The sequence below is a fragment of the Phyllopteryx taeniolatus genome, chromosome 1 (assembly GCF_024500385.1).
Source record: "Phyllopteryx taeniolatus isolate TA_2022b chromosome 1, UOR_Ptae_1.2, whole genome shotgun sequence".
NCBI classification, from domain to species: domain Eukaryota; kingdom Metazoa; phylum Chordata; class Actinopteri; order Syngnathiformes; family Syngnathidae; genus Phyllopteryx; species Phyllopteryx taeniolatus.
In genome coordinates, this window is record NC_084502.1 from 40660798 (window position 1) to 40680210 (window position 19413).

The following is a 19413-nucleotide window of genomic DNA, read 5'->3' on the forward strand; positions in this document are numbered from 1 at the left end:
TAGCTTAAAATTTTGATTATCTATTAAAGAAATGACGACGAGAAACTGGATGACACACTCAAAATCAGAGAGAAATGTTTCCAATTAGTCATCTCATTAGTGAACATAAAGTGAATGTTGCTTGAAAGATTAAAGATCTCACAATAAAATAAATGCACTATGGAGGATTAACTTGCAAAATGCAATACAATATCATGTCTCTTAGTGCATCATAGTTTAACACACAATTTTCACACTACACACAGGGGTGACAGTATTTTCCATTTGTGTATTGTATGTAGTAGGATGGAGTGGAGTGCATGTGTTTGGTACAGCCGTGGGCAAGTTTTACAGATTTGTTAACTCTCCAAAATTAGACTGAATTCTCTCTCCAGGGGCGACTCCGATGTCACAACCCTCCCACAGTCACAGAAGGCCTTGGAGGGTTACAGTGATGATGGTGATGTCTTCTCCATCAACTGTCCAGTCAGAAAGCAGCACCACTGTGACACCCCACAGAAATATGTAGGAAGGACTTCCACAGTTAGGTTGTTCCCACAGAGACAAATAATTGGCATTGTATCTTTGGGGCACACGCATGAGGAGCCGCCTGGACTTTAATGGCAATCCTTGAAGAAGAGAAGTTATATGTCAGTGGGGATGCTCTTCACATGGTACATGTTTGGGAAAACATATGCAACTGGCTCCTTGCTCACAATGTTTTTTCACCTTACATGGTCATTACTTCCCAATGACAGACTGATTCTCTTCTAAAATAATTACTTTGTCTCCTCACGTAAGAATTATGAAAACCTTAACCTTTTGTTGATGGATTGTATTCCATTTCCTCATTGTAATATGACATTAACTAGTTACTGTTTTGTAATCCATCCATCCATTTTCCGAACTGCTTATTCTCACTAGGGTCGCGGACATGTTGGAGCCTATCCCAGCTATCTTTGGGCGAGAGGAGGGGTACACCCTGAACTGGTTGCCAGCCAATCGCAGGGCACTTATAAACAAACAACCATTCACACTCACATTCACACGTACGGGCAATTTAGAGTCTTCAATTAACCTACCACGCATGTTTTTGGGATGTGGGAGGAGACCGGAGTGCCTGGAGAAAACCCACACAGGCACGGGGAAAACATGCAAACACCACACAGGCGAGGCCAGATTTGACTCTCAGAACTGTGAGGCAGATGTAATTTAATTGTAATTAAATAATCGTGATTAATGTGTGGCGGACTGGTTAGCACATCTGCCTCACAGTTTTGAGGTTAGGCAGCACTGACTACTCAGCCATACGGCCAGACTGACATATCATTAGGCCAGCGCAGCTTTTCAGGCCCATGAACACAACGCGAGCTGGCAACTGCTCAACTTGATATGTACAACTTAATAAAACGTGTCTGTTTCACACTAAACAACATACAGAGAATTCTGTTACTAACATTTTGATCATATATACAATATTGAAACAAGCGCTGGGATTTCAAACAGTGAGTCTTCACTCTCTCTGCAGCCTCTTATGGAATAAGCACGACCACATAAAGGCATGTGTCAAGTCAAGTGCAGTGTGAAAAGGCCTTATGGTAGCAGCCCATGTTATCAAACTTACCTTCAAAGCTACAGAGGTACGATGAGATAAAAAACTTGAAATAATGAAATAACAATAGCAGAACACAGTGAGTAATTATAGGATTACTGTGGTAACACTTGTGATGTTGACCAAAAAACTGACAAGAGAGTTTTTTGGAACAGAGAGACTTTATGAAGTTCCGAAAGGGTTTCACTAGTGAATGTCTCAGTGACGATGAACTACAATGTACTCACGCTTCATTTGATTAAGTCATTGATTGTGTAACACAAGACTTCCAGCCTGGTGGCACCCATGGCGCTGTGATAACCAAATGGTGGTCCTGATCACAGGACAGGAAATTTACCCAACGTAATCACTAAAACATCCATCCATCCTTCCATTTTCTACCGCTTATCCGAGGTCGGGTCGCGGGGGCAGTAGCTTCAGCAGGGATGCCCAGACTTCCCTCTCCCCAGCCACTTCATCCACAGCTCTTCCGGGGGGGATCCTGAGGCGTTCCCAGGCCAGCCGAGAGACAGACTACGTCTCTCGGCTGGCGGTGGGACGTTCCCGGAACACCTCACCAGGGAGGCGTCCGGGAGGCATCCGAATCAGATGCCCCAGCCACCCCATCTGCCTCCTCTCATGTGGAGGAGCAGCAGCGCTACTCTGAGATCCTCCCGGATGACCGAGCTTCTCACCCTATCTCTAAGGGAGAGCCCAGACACCCTACGGAGGAAACTCATTTCGGCCACTTGTATGCGGGATCTTGTTCTTTCGGTCACGACCCACAGCTCGTGACCATAGGTGAGGGTAGGAACGTAGATCCATCCATTTTCTGAGCCGCTTCTCCTCACTAGGGTCGTGGGGGCACTGGAGCCTATTCCAGCTGTCATCGAGCAGGAGGCGGGGTACACCCTGAACTGGTTGCCAGCCAATCGCAGGGCACATACAAACAAACAACCATTCGCACTCACAGTCACACCTACGGGCAATTTTAGAGTCTCCAATTAATGTAACGTAGATCGACCGTTAAATTGAGAGGTCCGCCTTTCGGCTTAGCTCCTTCTTTACCACAATGGACCGATACAGAGTCTGCATCACTGCAGACGCTGCACCAATCTGCCTGTCGATCTCCCGTTCCATTCTTCCCTCACTTGTGAACAAGACCCCAAGATACTTGAACTCCTCCACTTGGGGCAGGATCTCATCCCCGACCCGGAGAGGCCATGCCACCCTTTTTCCGACTGAGGACCATGGTCTCAGATTTGGAGGTGCTGATTCTCATCCCAGCCGCTTCACACTCGGCTGTGAACTGCTCCAGTGAGAGTTGGAGATCACGTCCCTAGAGCCAGCTTCTGTAGCCGGGGATCGGATCACCAAGGTCCCTGCCTTCGGCCACCGCCCAGCTTGCACTGCACCCAAACCCTATGGCCCCTCCCACAGGTGGTGAGCCCATGGGAAGGGGGACCCATGTTACCCTTTCGGGCTGTGCCCGGCCAGGCCCCATGGGTACAGGCCTTGCCACCAGGCGCTCGCCTTCGAGCCCCACCTCCAGGCCTGGCTCCAGAGGGGGGCCCCGGTGACCTGCGTCCGGGCTATGGAAACCTCAATCCAGTTATATTTTTCATCATTGGGGTCTTTTAGCCGTGCTTTGTCTGGTCCCTCACCTAGGACCTGTTTGCCATTGGTGACCCTACCAGGGGGGTGAAACCCCAGACAACTAAGCTCCTAGGATCATTGGGACACACAAACCCCTCCACCACGATAAGGTGACGGCTACTAGGAGGGGATCACTAAAACATCTGACGAAAATTGAGTTAAAGCTCACATACTGAGAGTTGTAGAAAAATTATCGGTGTTTTAGCCGTTACAATGTCAGGTAACTTTACAATACCGACGTGGAAAAACTGAAACTCAGAACTTTCATACGCACGTTCACGGAACCCTTCTTAATTAGAAAAATAAAATATGGTTGAATTAAAATTTAAAACAGGTTCCGGTATATATTTTAATGTCTGTGTAGATTCTCAGTCATCCAGGTCATTTGCAAAGGTTGAATTGTATTTGTGCACAAAATGAACCATCTATCAGTTGAACACAAAATCACTGTGTTCCAAGAATGAAACCAACAAAACATGAATTTCACACAAAAAAACAAAAATAGAATTCAATTCAATGAAAATCTACTGTCAATTATTGTGAAATTTGATGTTCCCCTTCAATTTGGCAAGTGCCACTCTCATGTCATTTTCACAACAAGTATGCTTCTTTTTGTTATTTCTAAAATTCTCGAAAAGGGTTCATCGGTAGGAGTAGATTTTTTTGCGCGCTTTATTTTTTCAAATGATTTGCATTAATAGCACATGCATTGATGTTGATAAAAAGTGAACCTTATGAAAATCAGTTGAGAACTTAACAAGTTATAATTTGTACTGTACATGGATTGCCTTTGATGGGACTGTTGCCCCCACCAATGTGGACGCTACATAGGCACATCCTTTGGCAGGACTGTTACAACGCGCTGGTGTATCTAGTATGTTCTCTATTCATCTCTAGCTCTTTATTTCTTCAAATGTTCTGCATTAATAGCACACTTTGTGATGTTGACAAAAAAGTGAACCTCATGAAAATCGGTTGAAAAATGAGCAAGTTAGGATTTATTTTCAATGTACATGTATTGCCATTGATGGGAATGTTGTCCCCACCAATATGGCCGCTACATAGGCACGTCCTCTAGCAGAGCTGTTACAACGCACTGACGTATTAGTATAGTCTCTGTTCATCTCTATGCATTGCTGTTTGCACTCCGAAATAACTGCGCCAACCTCTCCTATTGGATGCGCCGTATGACACCAAAGCAATGCATCTCAAGGGTATCGTTGACATATTGTTAAATAAAGATTGTTAAAAAACACACACACATTTAGGCAAAAGTATGGGGAGAGATTTTTCTCAAAATTATTTCACAAATATGTCTGAGATTTACACGTCTTTCTCAGATCCACAAATATGTCCGTGAATTACACAGGTGTTTTTCAAATCCACAAATATATACGTTTTTTTTTTTTAATGTTTTGTGTGCATTTATCAATACTTGTCATTTGTAAATATTAAATTCTGCTTGTTAATTGTTGAAGATGTGTTTGTGAATCAGTGGACAGGGGCATTTATTTTTGAGACAAACGTGACACAATTTTCAATATATTAAGACATACAAGTTGATAATATTCACACATGTGGGAACGCCCGTCCCTCCATCCGCTAGGCGGCAGTGTTGCTATCTCCGTTGAGAGCATAGACTATAAAATAGATCATTGCGAGCAATCCACTGTTAATTAAACACTGTAATAATAAACTGGTTTTTGTATCTTGCTGACAGTTGAGGAAGGCAATTTATTTTTATTTGACTTATTAATAACGGGACTGCTGGTTGTCCACCTTGTTCAGCAATGGTCGGTTTACCGGGGATTTCAGCAGGGTCGGACCATAGACTGTTGGATTCCCATAAAAATTACTAGCAGTCATCAACATAATTTCGAAATCTGGATTGTGCCAGATTGAGGAGAGCATACTGGGAGCTAATTGAGATTCTGTAGCATCTAGACCAGGGGTGGGCAAGCATTTTGGCTCAGGGGCCACATTGACTTTTAAAATTTGATCGGCGGGCCAAGCCAGGACTAGATGCTTACATATAAAAAATAAACAAATAAACGTTGTATTGTTAATACTTAGATTTACTTTTAATGGGAACAGTATTGTTTTGTTAATCACCTTTTTGTTTTTGCCAGTGCATCAAAGTCTGGTGCTAGTTTTGTTGTGGCAATTCTCAGAACACATCTGAGGTGTTCATCACTCAGCTGGGATCTGTAGGATGTTTTGTTGGTGTTCAGACTAAAAGTCTGTTCACACACATGTAGAGCCAAACACCACCAGCATCCTCTGTGCCAGCTTCTGGATTTTTGTCGATGCTTAACGAACCATAAAACTCATCCATTTTGAGAGTTGAACTCTTTTAAGACAGTATCACAATGGAGATCAATCAGTTCCATCTGCAGGGGACGGATGTGGCCCGGGGGCCGTAGTTTGCCCATCCCTGTAATCTAGACTTTTCCATCAAGCCGTTAAGGTTGATGCAATTATTGGGTTCTTGAAACAGTTATGGCGTTTGAGACTTGTAGAAATAAATGGGAGTTTTGAGAGTTTGATGTTGTTGCAGTCTATCTGTTCCAGTTCTTGTCAAGAATGATGCTCCTCATTGTGGTGCATCCATTTGATAAGGTATTGTAATTGATTAGCTCAATCATAGTGTTTAAAGTTGGGAGCAATTAGGCCTCCTTCCTGTTTGCTTTTCTGAAGAGTGGATAAAATAATTGTGGGCGTAAATGGAATCATTGAGAATCAATAGTTTATTTGAGATAAGGTTTTAATTTTTACAGTAGGTATTCTTGCCAGGAGTGATATAGGTAAATTATTCCGGTGTTTTAAGCCATCTGAAATTTTTTCTCGAAGTGGTGTGCAATTAAGCACACCACTTCTAGAAAAGGTGCTAGCTTAGCTTAGGCAGTGCTTAGCTTAGTTCTGCGAGTTTTGGTGAAATATTAATATCTGAATACTTAATGTTTCCTATAGGAACAGGGTATTCAGGGATTTGATCTGCAGGATTCCACGAATTTGCTGTTATTGGGAGTATTCTCGATTTTGTCCTTTTGATAGCGTAATCGGATAATTGTGAAAATGTCTTTATGAGATTGAAGACAGCTTGAAGAGATGACATGGGTTTTTATAAATAAAGAAGAATGTCATCCGCATACAAATTGATTTTGTGATCCGCCATTGGCGAGTAGATACCTTTAATACTAGCACTTTGACGTAGAGCAGTTGCTAGTGGTTTGATGAATATTGCAAAAAGCATTTGTAAAAGTGGGCACCATTGGTTCTTCTGTAGAGTAAAACTTTGTGATGTGATCCTCTTTGTGGTGACTGTCGCTTTTGGCGAGTTGTATAAAGTCGCTGTCCAATGTATAAATGAGTCTCCAAAGCCAAAGTTGCAAAGTACTGCAAATAACTGTATCGAAAGTTTTGTCTGCGTCAAGTGACATGATTGGTTTTATGCTGCAACATGCTTATTAAATTTGATAGACGTCTGACATTATTGTTGGAACTTCAACTTTTCATGAAACCTGTCTGCTCATAGTGGATTATCGATGGGAGTACCTTTTCAAGTCTTGCTGCAAGGGCTTTTGAGATAATCTTGATATATACGTTAATCAGTGATAAGGGCAGATAATTAGCCGGGAGAGTGGGGTTTTTGCCTGGTTTTAGTATGGTTACTAATTTGACTTCTCTTTTATCTCCTTGACTGTTCTGAAAAATAGAAGCGCTAGTATTGACCAAAAATGTTTAATGAATTCGACCCAAATTCTGTCCGGGCCAGGCGCTCTTCCTGACATATAAAGTCCTTCATACCCTTCTTGAGCATTTATCAAATAACAAGTGAATCATCTCAACACTTTAATTGATAAGCCCCTTAACTAACATTTAAAATAGTTTACCATTTGAACCGCTTTTATATGCACATCTTGGTGATGAAAAGCGTCACTCGTGTCAATCTCCACTTTATACTTGGCTGACACTGACAGCAGTGCTTACTCCTCCTGAAAAGAGCATCATTATACAGTATTACATTTTTGCATGGCATGAAGTTAAAACAATGTCAATATTCTACTGTGATGGAAGGTGTTTCTTTTTACAATTCAATAGTAAAATAAAGATTTGTTCTTCATATCAATTCATCATAACATTTAGGCCTGGCCTACAGGAAAGAGTTGTTTATTTGTTGGCTATATCCAGTGTTGTGTTGGTCATACTATGGAATAATTTATTTCTTGTTTAGTGAATAATGCTGAAGATAAACTTACTCCCGAATAATGGCATGCTAAATTGCAATTGCAATATTTGTTTAAAAGAAAAAAATAATTGCAGTTAAAAGTGCTTTCCCAAATCGGCTTAGTTCCCAGTGATGAGGGCTGGCTTCGTGTGGCTAAAGGTTTAGTCACATAAACACGTGACGTTGTGGCTAACTACACACAAGTGTGGCTAGGAGATTTTTATACTGTTTAGCCACCCAACCATGTCAAGGTATTGATGTAAAACACAATATTTTATGCTTTATATAATACTTCGATGGCTTGAGGTGGCACAGCGGGCTTGCAAACCCGCAAACAATTTGCAGTATGAGTGGATGCTTCCGTGCCTTTCGATTGGCTGTAAACTGCAACGTTGCGACAATATGCGGCCAAAACCAGTGGCGGACCCACCGACCACTCATGGAAACAGTTGCCAAACCCCGCTTACTACGCAACACTTCAATCGGGTTCAACCAAGTCACTTGGTGTCCGGTACCGTAACCTTCATGCTGATTACTTGCATTCACCCAACCAATACGGAGACTGTCTTCAAAATCGGAAGTTGTATGACGTCACATTAGCATCATACCGCTTACCTGAAATAAGATCTAATGCCCTCTGGTAGCTTCCCAAAGACGTATTAGCTGTCATTTGTCACCGATAAGTCGTATTTGTTGTTGCAATTTGAAGACTCCAGTCATCCGTTATGGTGCCGATGGTGACCAGTACCCGGATGTAGTCACATGACAGGAAACATCTATAGTGCTGGCACACACAATGTATTCCTGCTTTAAACATTTTTGGGTTTAGTTCCCCTTTAAAGCACTTCATGAAGGTCTCGGACCAATGGTCTAAGCTCATCAGCTGTATTGTTTTTCATTGGATTTGTCTGCCCCTTTGCGTTACAGTCACAAAAGAACTGTTTAAAAAATAGCATACAGTACTCACATTCAAAGATAGCAAACACTGATTGCACTGGTCATTTGCAACATGCAACACTTGAACTTGCAGAAAGTGACTTGAGCATCTCTTCAAAACATCTGCAAAAAGTGAGACCACATTTCAATTTGGAAGCTTTACTCCTGAATGTTAAAGTGCTTCTAAAAAGCTCATATTGGTACTTTCCTGTGGGTGAATCATCCAAGATCTCTAATTGGCTCGCTGATAAAACACGCACGCGTGGTGATTCATCCAGCGTGACACCGTCATTACGGCTCCGCTGGGTTCATTCGGGGGCTGAGTGTTTGGTCGTGGGCCCTCGGACGCCCCCAACCCTACCCCCCCCCCCCCCCCCCCCCCCCCTCCCCGTCCACCCCCACCCCACTGCACTCATCCCACGTCTCGTCGGAGTAAAAGGCTGCTGCAGCATCAGCGGCAGCCTCCTCGCAGAGCTCCCCGTGCCGCCATGGGACTGAGCCGGTGAGCCGAATCCAGCTCAGTAGCGTGACACTTGCGTTTTTCATAGGTAGTGTTGTTTCCCTTGCAGAGATAGAGAAAGTCGGTTGGCGGGGATTTGGTCGACATGCAAGAAGAGGAGAATAACTCTTAGCGTGTGGCCGGGCAGCAACATCTGCTCATTGCAATAAATGGTGAGAAGGTAAGCTTGCTGTTTTCAGCCGGGCGTTGCGGCTTTCTGTCTCTTAAAACAATTTTGCGATTGCGCGATTGGAGCTCACCGGGCTTCATTGTTGCATCGCCCAGCCTCCTCGTGACGATTTTGTCATTTCGAATAGGTCACCGTACCTGAGTATGACCGTGCAAGATCCAGAAATGGGACTTGTACGTGTCACGCCAAACAGCCTTATTTGCATCATGCTGCTGAGTGAGGTTCAGACCAGGATGCCTGTGGAGTACAGATATGCTCCTCACTGCCTCAGCCCAGGCACTTGAGTGAGGCAAATGTCTGCACAGGAGACGTTTCCATGCATTGATGTCCTCTAGGCAAGTTTGGGAAAGGCACAATGATGCAAGTCTCTGTGAGTGCTCTCAACTTGATCCAGAATTGGAAAGAATCAATTGGTGAATTATCTTGCGTTTCTTCATCTCCATATATTGGGTTTTCAAAATTTAATTGCTTGGGAGATTAGAAAAAAATATGTGTTAAGTTTGCCTTGTTCTGCATGCCAGCTCTCGCCTCCTTTGCTGTTGTTGACGAGGCTGCATTGGGCTGATCGACAGGCTCTTTGGATTGAGGCCTGTGTTTCAGTTGTTGTCAAACAGCAACCCTGACAATTAAAAGCCCATTTGTTAGTGGAAACTTGATTAATAATTCATTGACTCAATGGGACCGCAAATCTGTGGATGGCACACGGGGGATGTCAGCCTCCGAGACACATTGAGAGATTGGCAGTCTGACAGCTGAAGCTTTGCTCTGTCTGACAAATAACACCTTGTCTGGTCTAGAAATGGGTAAAAAGATACACTATTCTTGCAATAAATAACTGGATAGGAGCGTCTATTATTGCGCAATAGGAGAACATGAGCCCCAATTTGTCCATGAATACCACATGATAGCAGTAAAGGAAGCTGAGCTTCCTGTGACGCAATCTATTACAATCAGTGTTACAAGGTCACTGATTGTAAGACACTGAACATTATCACATATCACATACGAATATGGAGTTAAAAGTAGAGGAGAGGCGTAGCTGCTACACCTGAAGTGCAAAACGTAGTTGTGATTGTGATTGTGTGAGAGTGACTGGTGGCATGCAAAGAGTCTACAGGAGCTTTCTCTCTGAAAAGGGATTTGCATCTATTAAGTAATGAGCACTTTGCGCAGCTCTTAAGTACAAATGTGTCCCATGTCTTCTGCCCCATTTCAGTGGGAAGAACATAGTCTGCTCAATTAGATTTTAGACATTATAATTTCAAGCAACAGTCGGTAATAGTTTCAGTGTGACATGTTTTATGTGTGTATTAGTGGGTGTGTATGTTTAAATTTAAATCTATATGGAGTAAAATTATGCATGCATTTGATGATAAACTGACAAGAGTCTGGGCAGACCTACTGGTTGAAATTGTCTGGCATGTGTAATGACATTCTCCGGTGGGAACACAAGACTTGATTTGCACACTGTTAGACATTTCATATACAGTACTGTTAAAAAAAAAGAAGAAAAAAGTGGGAGGTAAGTAGTTTGATTTGGATTCTGGAGTCATGCACCACTTGATGCAATGTACTCATACACCAACTGTGAATCTTTACTGGTTGAATAGCTTACCTGAATCAGGTGACACTGCAACGGAGCAATTGGCTCCTGTTTCTTGACCGCTACAATGAGCCCTCCTCCAATGGAAGCATTCTGCTAATACCAAACCCACAAGTATATAATAGACTCATACACAGCAATGCTTTTCTGCAACGGTGCCACATTGTTAGTGTTCAGTATTTCCACAGAATGGATTTTTAGATTTCTTGTATTATCGTATTTTCTTGCATGTGTCTCATGTTATATTGGCGTCTTGTTATTTACACCGAAATTCTTAAACACTGTGGAGCCATGAATATCACAATGCATGCTGGGAACATATATTACAGTATACTTAAGACATCGCTGTAAATTCTAGTTATTTACCACATACCATCCAGCAAACTACTGTAAAGTGAGTATACTATAATCAAATATAGTTTCCACTGTTGACGTCACACACTAAAAACAGAGAGTTACTATATATTTTTTAATTAAAGTCTTTATTCATTATAATGCCGATGAGGCACACAAGGATAATGGCAGTGATGTTATGAGATGTGCCAAGTCTTCGAAGCGTGTTGGGTAATGCAAGGGGTGTTTCCTCAAAACGCGTATCGAGGCTTGCTTCATTTAGGGGAGGAGCCAGAAATGATGACGTCTGAAGCCTTGCTGCCCGGCTGTACCACGTGACCGATGCGGGAAGTACTTCAGATCTTGACGCAAGGTTTGACAATAATATAAACCCTTCATGCGGGCTCCATGCAAATTGTGTTTTTTTATATGCATAGATTTACGGTCAGCCCAGAGATTGGACAAATTTATAATTTGTATAGGCTACTACTCGCTGCCCGGCTGTACCACATGACCGATCCGGGAAGTGCTTCAGGGTTTTGTGTGAGGTTTGACAGCAATCTAAAGCCCTCATGCAGACTCCATTCAAAATGTGTGTGTGTTTTATATAGAGTTGCGGTCAGGTCAGTTTGGCTAAAGACTGTGTAGTTTGTATGGGCTAATAGAGTTTGGACTGTTGGCAGCAGTTTGGACATAGCTTGGACAGTAATAGCATTTCCGTCACTCCTCGGAATCCTTGGGAAGAGGCTGCTGCCCGCTAACCCTGAACCCTGGTCTACTAGCCCACCGGTTGGTACACTCAACTCTCAACCTAGGGTATGGTGGTTGCCTGAGTTCGAACCCCAAGCAAGACCGCACCATGTAAGGAACTATCATTGAGGCTTATCAATTTCATTTGTTTATCAAAAACTGCAGTTTCCACCGTTTCTTATTTTATTCATGGGAAAGTATTTATTGTGTTCACAGAAAGTCAAGTAAAATAAAACCTCACTGGGAGAGGAGAACTTACTGTACCCCAATTGAAAAATCTTGCTCTTGTTCACTTAACACAAAAATGATAAACTGTTATTTCTAAATAACCACTTTGAAGTGTTACAATGCTTTATGAAGCTTCATCTCGCCATTACTAGTTACAATGCTTCATGAAGCTTAGCTGTCACTGTCACGCTATCACATACACACTTCGAAAGTTCGGCTTGAAATGCATCGTTTCACAAAAAGGTCTTTCTCTGTTTTGTTTTTTCTTGGAAACAGATATTTTCCAGAAACTTACCTATGTTCAACTGCTGTTTACCAAAGAACGGTAAAAGGTTCCATGTTTCTATAACTATAGAAGACAATTTTCTGTAGGCCTTCAACAATCAGTCAAAATTTTCAAAAATGGCTGGCACCCGGCTCTCCCAATTTCTGAAAAATGGCCGGCATTAAATGAGTTAATGTGATTTGATCACACCAACATGGGAGATGGACTCTAAACTTTTCTTTTTTTATTTTACATCGTGAAAACTACATTTCGTTGTAACTATTAATTTTTTAGATATCAGCAGAGGTCTCCAACTTTGTAAACATCCTGATACAAAGGTCAGTGGAACAAGCTGACAAGGAAACTGTAGTCTTTCAATGTGACTTGTAGGTTACTTGTCACAATGACCATTTGTTTGTTTACAGAACAATAGTATTTTAGGAGCTTAAAAACACAAACATTGGAAACCAAAGTATAAGTTTTTGAAAAGAGTAGCGGTACTCTAAATTCTACAGCAGTGGCTCTCAAACTTTTGCACCAATACCACCTCAAAAAATACTCTCGCTAAGAACTGTATCACCATAATGACCAACATAAAATTACAGTAGGGTAGGAGGCAGAGATTTTATTCCTTGAACATTAAACAAAGCGCTTAAATATAGGACAAAAACTGTACTTAAATGAGTCATCCATTCATTTTCTATACCGCTTATCCTCACCAGGGTTGCGGGTGCGCTGGAGCCTATCGCAGCTGACTTTGGGCGAGTAGCGGGGTACACTGGAATGGTTCCCGACCAATTGCAGTGCACAGACTATAGACAAACAACCATTCACACTCACATTCTTGTTTCTTCAATTAACCTTTACGTACGTTTTTGGAATGTGGGAGAAAACCAAAGTACGTGGAGAAATTCAATTAAAATGTATTGGACATAAAAGATAAATACAAACTGTACTTAAAATGTTCGAAAATAAATCATTAAAAAAGCTTAAATATGAATGTATTGTACAACCCCAATTCCAATAAAGTTGGGACGTTGTGTTAAATATGAATAAAAACAGAACACAATGATTTGCAAATGTCAATGTTCGACGTATATTTAATTGAATACACTACAAAGACAATTTATTGTTTTTAGCAAATAATCATTAACTTAGAATTTTATGGCTGGAACACGTTCCAAAAAAGCTGGGACAGGGTCATGCTTACCACTGTGTTGCATCAGCTTTTCTTTTAACAACAGTCAATAAACGTTTGGGAACTGAGGACACTAATTGTTGAAGATTTGTAGGTTGAATTCTTTCCCATTCTTGCTCGATGTACAGCTTCAGATGTTCAACAGTCCGGGGTCTCCATATTTTACGCTTCATAATGCACCACACATTTTCAATGGGAGACAGGTCTGGACTGCAGGCAGGCCAGTCTAGTACCCGCACTCTTTTACTACGAGGCCACGCTGTTGTAACACGTGCAGAATGTGGTTTGGCATTGTCTTGCTGAAATAAGCAGGGACGTCCATGAAAAAGATGTTGCTTGGATGGCAGCATATGTTTCTCCAAAACCTGTATGTACCTTTCAGCGTTGGTGCCTTCACAGATGTCTAAGTTACCCATATCATTGGCACTAACACAGCCACATACCATCACAGATGCTGGCTTTTGAACTTTGTGTCCATAACAGTCCGGATGGTTCTTTTCCTCTTTGGCCCGGAGGACACGACGTCCACAATTTCCAAAAAACAATTTGAAATGTGGACTCGTCGGACCACAGGGCACTTTTCCACTTTGCATCAGTCCATTGGCCCCAGAGAAGCCAGCGGCGTTTCTGGGTGTTGTTGATAAATGGCTTTTGCTTTGCATATTAAAGAGTTTCAAGTTGCACTTACGGATGTAGCGCCGAACTGTATTTACTGACATTAGTTTTCTGAAGTGTTCCTGAGCCCATGTGGTGTTATCCTTTACACATTGATGTCGGTTTTTGATGCAGTGCCACCTGAGGGATCGAAGGTCACGGGCATTCAATGTTGGTTTTCGGCCTTGCTGCGTACATGCAGTGATTTCCCCAGATTCTCTGAACCTTTTGATTATATTATGGACCGTAGATGATGAAATCCCTAAATTCCTTGCAATTGTACGTTGAGGAACATTGTCCTTAAACCGTTTGACTATTTTCTCACGCACTTGTTCACAAAGAGGTGAACCTCGCCCCATCTTTGCTTGTGAATGACTGAGCAATTCAGGGAAGCTCCTTTTATACTCAATCATGTTCCCAATTAGCCTGTTCACTTGTGGTATTTTCCAAACAGGTGTTTGATGAGCATTCCTCAACTTTCTCAGTCTTTTTTGCCACCTGTCCCAGCTTTTTTGGAACGTGTTGCAGCCATAAAATTCTAAGTTAATGATTATTTGGTAAAAACAATAAAGTTTATCAGTTTGAACCTTAAATAGCTTGCCTTTGTAGTGTATTCAATTAAATATAGGTTTAACGTTGACATTTGCAAATCATTGTGTTCTGTTTTTATTTATGTTTAAAACAACCATGCAATCTCCACACAGGCGGGACCGGGGATTGAATCCGGGTCCTCAGAACTGTGAGGCTGACGCTCTAACCAGTTTTTTTTTTTTTTAACAAATTTCCATCACCCAATACTGTATTGCATATTCCTATTTTTGTCTTTTTTCAGATTTATGTGAATGGAGATAGTTTTGACAACATTGTAATTGTATTTTTACTTGGTGGTTGTTGTCGTGTAAATGGTTATTGACCAAGAAAGAAGTGCCCTCTCAACAAATAACGGAGAAGCTGCATTACCATGTAAGTACAGTTTCACCTCATCTATACCCCTCAGCCTGCGCAGGGTCATATAGCGCTGCAACCTATCCCAACTGACCTTGGGTGAAACATGTTAATCATGGACAGGTCATCAGTCAATTAAAGGGAAGACAAGTAAAAATAATAAAGCCAACATGTAGTCTATGGAAAGTGTCTTGATGATGAGAACACATCATTTCCACATAGGTAGAAACCAATTTACCAGGAAGTCGTAGACCTTAATTGCTATGAAAGGACATTATTGTCATTGATTGTAAAAACATCTACATGTACTGGAGCCCAAGTGTTTCTTATAGGAGCAAAAGAGTTTTGTAATATTGTGTGTCTAAATAACTGTCTTAGAACATTAGAGGATTGTAAGGCCTTCTCATACAGTATGTGACTGCCCATGCTGGGGCACATTAATCGCATCATGAGATGCAGAAGTGCAAGAATGTCACGAAAGTTTACTGTCTTAATTGCATGGACTATGGGCTTGAAAGCAACCCCCTTACATTATCTTGTCTTCTGTATTGACTGTGTTCGGTGGGTGTAAAGTCAGTTGACATACAAGTACACAATACAGCAAGTTATATCCTGTCACTTGTGTTGTGTTGTACATTACTGAATGGTTTTGGGGTCTTCCTTTTATATTCTATATGGTGCAATGCAATGCAAAACTCACTTTGGCAGAGAGCAGTGTGCAATCACATGCAAGAGCCTCATTGTGATTTGCAGTTGAACAACTATGGGTGATGTGTTTGTTGCATGTGAGTCCTGACTTAGACATAAAATTGTCCAAATAGATTAGATGTATCATGTCAAGCTGTTGTTCCTCCAGATTTACCATAGCAACAAGGCATCGGTGTAACTTGAGTTCAGCCTTGTGCGCAGACTTGTGTGTTCACTTCCTCCCTACCCCTGTTAGAAGTGTCTTACTGTTCCATCTGTTCAGCTATTGTCTTATCATTGGGCTCTCAAATTTGTAGTTAACAGGCCTGAAATGGAGAGTCAAATGGTGTGGCTTGTGCCCCCCCAGCATTGTGTGTGTGTGTGTGTGCGCGTGTGCGTGTGTGTGTGTATATATGCAACCCCAATTCCAATGACGTTGGGACGTTGTGTTAAACAACAAATAAAAACAGAATACAATGATTTGCAAATCATGTTCAACCTATATTTAATTGAATACACTACAAAGACAATATATTTAATGTTCAAACTGATAAACTTGATTGTTTTTAACAAATAATCATGAACTTAGAATTTTATGGCTGCAACACATTCCAAAAAAGCTGGGACAGGTAGCAAAAAAGACTGACAAAGTTGAGGAATGCTCATCAAACACCTGTTTGGAACATCCCACAGGTGAACAGGCTAATTGGGAACAGGTGGGTGCCATGATTGTGGACAAAAGGAGCTTCCCTGAATTGGTCAGTCATTCACAAGCAAAGATGGGGCGAGGTTCACCTCTTTGTGAACAAGTGTGTGAGAAAATAGTCGAACAGTTTAAGGACAATGTTCCTCAACGTACAATTGCAAGGAATTTAGGGATTTCATCCTCTACGGTCCATAATACCATCAATGGTTCAGAGAATCTGGAGAAATTACTGCATATAAGAGGCAAGGCCGAAAACCAACATTGAATGCCCGTGACCTTTGATCCCTCGGGCGGCACTGCATCAAAAACCAACCTCAATGTGTAAAGGATATCACCACATGGGCTCAGGAACACTTCAGAAAACCAATGTCAGTAAATACAGTTAGGCGCTAAATCCGTGCAACTTGAAACTCTACTTAGCTAAGCAAAAGCCATTTATCAACAACACCCAGAAACGCCGCTGCCATCCAAGCAACGTCATTTTCATGGACGCCCCTGCTTATTTCAGCAAGACAATGCCAAACCACATTCTGCACGTGTTACAACAGCGTGGCTTCGTTGTAAAAGAGTGCAGGTACTAGACCTGTCTCACATTGAAAATGTGTGGCGCATTATGAAGCGTAAAATACGACAACGGAGACCCTGGACTGTTGAACAGCTGAAGCTGTACATCAAGCAAGAATGGGAAAGAATTCCACCTACAAAGCTTCAACAATTAGTGTCCTCAGTTCCCAAACGTTTATTGAATGTTGTTAAAAGAAAAGGTGATGTAAAACAGTAGTAAACATGACCCTGTCCCAGCTTTGTTTGGAACGTGTTGCAGCCATAAAATTCCAAGTTAATGATTATTTGCTAAAAACAATATATTTTATCAGTTTGAACATTAAATGTCTTGTCTTTGTAGTGTATTCAATTAAATATAGGTTGAACATGATTTGGAAATCATTGTATTCTGTTTTTATTTATGTTTAACACAACATCCCAACTTCATTGGAATTGGGGTTGTAATATAATATAATATAAAATAATATAATATAATATAATGCAGCCGTATTTGGGGGCACAAGCCGGTGCAAACTGTAGTCTGGCCCCAAGCCCAGATAAATACAGAGAGTTGCGTCAGAAAGGGCATCCAGTTTAAAACTTAGCCAAACTAATCTGAGCGTTCATCCAAAGAATTCCATACCGGATCGGTCATGGCCCCCCGAGTTAACAATGTCCACAACCAACGCCATTAACCTATTGGGCGCCGGTGGAAATTCAGCTACTGTGGATCGAAGACGAGGGAGAGGTGGAAAGTGGGTTCTGAAAGTGGGTAGGCAGAAAAAATAGAAGAACGCACAGAGCCTAGAACTGAATGTAGAGACTTTGAATGTTGGGACTACGATAGGAAAAGCTCGGGTGTTGGTTGACATGATTAGGAGAAAGGTTGATATATTGTGTGTCCAGGAGAGCAGGTGGAAAGGCAGTAAAGCTAAACACTTAAGGGCAGGGCTAAAAATTATTTTTTACCATGGTGTAGATGGGAAGAGAAATAGAGTAGGGTTTATTTCAAATGAAGAGTTAATTAGCTAAGAATGTCTTCGAGGTGAAAAAAGAGTGACAGGTCGAGTGATGAGGCTGAAACTTTAAAAAGAGGGTGTTAGGTATAATGTAGTCGGCACGGTGGGCGACTGGTGAGCACATCAGCCTCACAGTTCTGGGGACCGTGGTTCAAATCACAGCCCCGCCATTGTGGAGTTTGCATGTTCTCCCCGTGCCTGGGTGGGTTTTCTCCGGGCACTCCGGTTTCCTCCCACATCCCAAAAACATGTGTGGTAGGTTGATTGGGGACTCTAAATGCCCCGTAGGTGTGAATGAGAGTGCGAATGGTTGTTTGTTTCTATGTGCCCTGCGATTGGCTGGCGACCAGTTCAGGGTGTACCCTGCCTCCCGCCCGAAGATATCTGGGATAGGCTCCAGCAGCCCGCGACCCCAGTGAGGATAAGCGGTAAAGAAAATGGATGGATGGATGGATGTATAATGTAATTAATGGCTATGCCTCACAGGTGAAAGACAAATTCTGGAAGGAGCTAGACAAAGTAGTTTTGAGCATCCCAGACAGAGAGAGAATTGTGATTGGTGCAGATTGTAATGGACATGTTGGTGAAGGAAACAGGGGTGATGAAGACGTAATGGGTAAATTCGACATCCAGGAAAGGAACTTGGAGGGACAGATGGTGGCAGACTTTGCAAAAAGGATGGAAATAGCTTTAGTATACACTTTTTTCCAGAAGCGGCAGGAACATAGGTGACCTACAAGAGTGGAGGTAGAATCACGCAGGTGGATTACATCTTGTGCAGACGATGTAATCTGAAGGAGGTTACTGACTGTAAGGTAGTAGTAGGTTCTAGCCAAAGAAACAATTTCCTCTTAATTCTTATCACAATTTGTGGTTGCCGATTCGATTCAAGGACGATACTGGATCATTTTGAACGATACGATACGAAACGATTCAGGGTCTTGAAATCAATTCAGTAACTTTTTTGCCAAAAATTCAACCAGTGTGACTGTGGAACAAATACCAGAATCCTCGACAGTGCAGGTGCAATTTCCTAGATTCCCGTTGTTTATTGTAAGGGAATCAGGTAAAATTAATAGATTAAATTATTAAATTTTCTTGCGGTTTTTTTATTGCGTTTCAATAAAACAAAGGGAGACAGCAACTTATTGGTATTTATATTTTTTCAGCTCTGGTTATATTGGTTCAGCTATTTTCTTCCTTGAAAAGCGATGTACAGTACATCTCCTTCAATTGGTGTTAGAATTATGAGTGTCCTTGGAAAAATGCCTCCACTGTTAGGCGTCCCTGGACCCAAAAGGTTTGAGAATCCCTGTTCTAAACAGTGAAATACTAATGGCGAGAAATTAAGCTTCATGAGGTTTCAACAAGGAAAAGCTTTTAGGAATAGTGTTAGTACTACA

General features: G+C 41.8%; 1 protein-coding gene across 2 annotated transcripts in view; it reads left to right on the top strand.

The window, feature by feature from the left end:
• The first annotated feature begins 8876 nt into the window (after nt 1–8876).
• dlgap4a (discs, large (Drosophila) homolog-associated protein 4a) overlaps nt 8877–19413 on the top strand; it is a 112013-nt gene continuing 101476 nt past the window's right edge. The window contains exon 1 of one of the 2 annotated variants that reach the window (XM_061795651.1): nt 8877–9070. The gene's annotated coding sequence lies outside the window, so the exon portion shown is untranslated. The remainder of the gene's footprint in view (nt 9071–19413) is intronic. The other variant, XM_061795642.1, reaches the window with a different exon arrangement.